This window comes from Dendrobates tinctorius, unplaced genomic scaffold (assembly GCF_039654945.1).
Source record: "Dendrobates tinctorius isolate UK_male_01 unplaced genomic scaffold, ASM3965494v1 ptg000049l, whole genome shotgun sequence".
Lineage (NCBI taxonomy): Eukaryota > Metazoa > Chordata > Amphibia > Anura > Dendrobatidae > Dendrobates > Dendrobates tinctorius.
This window is the reverse complement of record NW_027361717.1, coordinates 18339816-18343281: the sequence shown is the minus strand read 5'-3', so window position 1 is coordinate 18343281 and position 3466 is coordinate 18339816.

Sequence of the window (3466 nt, the reverse complement as noted above, 5' to 3'; positions counted from 1 at the left end):
TCCAACAAGTAGTTAAAAGTCCAGCACCAAGAGGTTGAAATCCAATGAATTTTATTCCGAAATCTTCATGTAAAAGCATAGACAACCGACAATAGAAAAAATGGCAGAACTAGCAGAGGTCCCAAATTCACGGCCAAATATGCCCCTTAATCATAACCTAGTGTTATGCCAGTGAGTCAGGGTTTTATTTTGACCAAGGATTTAAAAAAAAAAAACCTGCCCCCATCACATGGTTCAGATTTTTCACTCCCACAAACATGAAAAACCTTTTACCAGTACAAAAATACAAACTTGAAATCTACAATATGATGCTGTCATCAAACACAGTCAAAAGGTCAGTGAACAATATTAATGAAATAATATTATGTCTGTGCTCTTATTGAAACTGGTGGGATGGGCAGTCTCCATCATCAGGATCCAAATGGGTTTCTCGGCTAAGAAGTTCTAGTCGCCATCTCTACCCCTTCTGGGCTTACTGACCCTTTCCATTCCCAGGGGCCTCTGGGTGAAACGTGCGTTGGGGCAGGTGGACCAGGACGCATGTACTAGACCCCCTTTTGTGTAAGTACTTAACTTATGCATTTTTGTCACTTAATTGCTTAATCCAAGTTAAATAACAAGTGTCATGACTAGTGTTGAGCATTCCGATACCGCAAGTATCGGGTATCGGCCGATATTAGCGGTATCGGAATTCCGATACTTAATTCCGATACTTTTGTCATATCGGATTCCGGAATCGGAATCGGAATAGGAAGTTCCCATCATGCTATGAGCCTGCTTGCTTTGATTAAGCCAATGGGAATCCTCCGAAGTGTGGGCACATCCTGTTAGGCATGTAGGCATGTTAACTATTGGCATGGCTGTGATTGGCTGCCGAAATGATGTCATGATGCACTATAAAAGCCACCGCAGCCGCCATTTCTGGTCACTCTGCTGTGAATTCAGTTAGGGACAGGCTGCTGTAGAAGACTGTGAGGGACAGTTAGAAATAGCGATTCCACCAAACATCTAGTGCTTTACCCAGGCTACATAAACCACCACTGTAGCCTTCTTTGCCCTAGCAGCAGTGTTCACAGCTGTCTGCAAGGGCTGTGTGAGTGCAGCTCACGCTGTGGAGTGGGTCCTGCAGCCACGTCAGGCTGTAGGCCACCCAGTGTGATCACTGCTGCCTCATACATCTTTTATTTTTTGAGCTGCATTTTGTACATAATTTCAATCTAGTGTGCTTCCATCCGTATCCATATACGTTGGTTGCAAACACTAGTAGTAGACAGCGGAGCCTTTCTGCAGCCTTTCAGTGCTAGTGTCCACTTTGCTGCACTGTTCACGGCTGTCTGAGAGGTCTCTGACTGTGTGTGAGTGCAGCTCACGCTGAGTAGTGTGTCCTGCAGCTACGTCTGGCTGTAGGACGCTCAGCGTGCGTCAGTGCCTCACACATATTTTTATTTGAGTGCAGCTCATTTTTTCTTCTATTAGTGTGCATCCATCCGTCTCCATCTACGGTGGTTGCAAACACTATAAAGGAGTACACAGCGGAGCCTTTCTGCAGCCTGTCAGTGCCAGTGCCCACTTAGCTGCACTGTTGACGGCTGTCTGAGAGGCCTCTGACTGTGTGTGAGTGCAGCTCACGCTGAGTAGAGTGTCCTGCAGCTACGTCTGGTTGTAGGACGCTCAACGTGCGTCACTGCCTCACACATATTTGTCTTTGAGTGCAGCTCATTTTTTCTTCTCCTATTAGTGTGCATCCATCCGTATCCATCAACATTGGTTGGTTGCAAACACTATATAGGAGTAGATAGAGGAGCCTTTTTTTCTGGCTTGTGCCCTGCCGGCGCAGCCAGATTAGTATTACCCAATTTTTTTGGAGCCTCATCTTTTGCATTGTAGGTTACCTGCCTGCATTGTAATAGCTCCAAAAAGTTGGTGATACTATCAGTTTCAATTCTTTGTTCACATACTTTGAGTTTGTTTCCAACAAAGAAACCACAAAAAAAGTTCACCAAACACTACATTTCGAACTTGTGTAGGCCACATCAGCTCCTATTAAAGTCTAGTCCACACACACACACACTTCATAAAATTAGTGTTTCTTGTACCTGTAACCAGTTGTTCAGGAATAAGCACACTAAGGCCCCCCTTTGTACTTTTTTGCCTATCTTAAGCAGTCTTGCAAGATGAAGAAGGCAGGGAGTAAGGCGCGTGGGCGTGGGCGTGGAGTTTCAGCAGGGAGAGGACGTGGGGATTCTGCAGGGAGAGGACGTGGGGATTCTACAGGTAGAGGACGTGGGGATTCTGGGCCTGCTGCGGGCACCAGTGGATCAGCATCCCCCAGTTTTAGCAGGCAACAGTCCTTTATGCGCAGCTTTGTAGGACCTCAACGTACCCCACTGCTGCGGGAGGAACAAATTGAAGCCGTTGTCGGATGGATGGCAGCTAACGCATCGACTTCAATTACTTCCGCATCCTCTCAGGGTCAGAGCACCGAAGAGCAACCATCTGTCTCTTCACCACCTGCCAAAGTGCCCAGGCAGTCAGAGAGACATGGACAGGAGCCATCACAGTCTCTACTTCTGTTCTCGGAATCTGTTGGCTTGGAAAGAGGGGGCCAGCCAAGCAGCATTCCTGAATGTGAAGAAGAGGGAGTATGCAGTGATGCGCAACTTCTTTGTCCCTCTGAATCTGAAGAGGCGAGTGGGCCAGTGCCTATGGTCAGCACACCTCAGTACGCATCAGATGATGACGAGACTCAGTTGCCACTTTCTGGTGCGTACGGTGCTGGCGAGACAACCCCGGAGAAGCAGCTGTTTGAAGAGGGGAGGGAAGATGATGAGGTCCTTGACCCATCATGGCGTGAGCAACAGGAAGGTGGTGGGAGCAGCTCGGAGGAAGAGATTCCCCTACCGGCCAAAACAGGAGGCAGAGGGAGGGGGAAGACTTGGTTGCCTGTACCCTCCACTTCGGCACCCGTTAGGAGCATTCCTCCTTCCAAAGGCAAACCGGGCGCTCACAAGAGTTGCAGTGCGTGGTCCTTTTTTGACACAGTTGCAGATGACACTTGCTTTGTCAAATGCAAGCTGTGTCATCAGAGAGTCAAAAGAGGGAGAAATGTCAGCAACCTCAATACCACAAATATGTGGAAACATGTGCGCACCAAGCACGAGTTGGAGTTGCAGAGACACCCTGAAGACGTAGGCCAACCTACAGCACCACCTACCACCTCTTCAGTTCATGTTGGGCCCTCTTCCTCCAGCTCACACACTGCTGGTTCGGCTTCCTCACAGGATCGCCAAGGAAGAACCTCTGCCACTGTTGTCCGGAGACCCTGTCAGATTCCACCCATAGCAGCACGTTCCCATCCATCACAGCCATCGGTAGCACAGGCATGGGATAAAAGGCGCCCTTACTCGGCAAACCATCCCCGAGCACAGTCTCTGAATGCTGGCATTGCCAAACTTCTGGCAGTTGA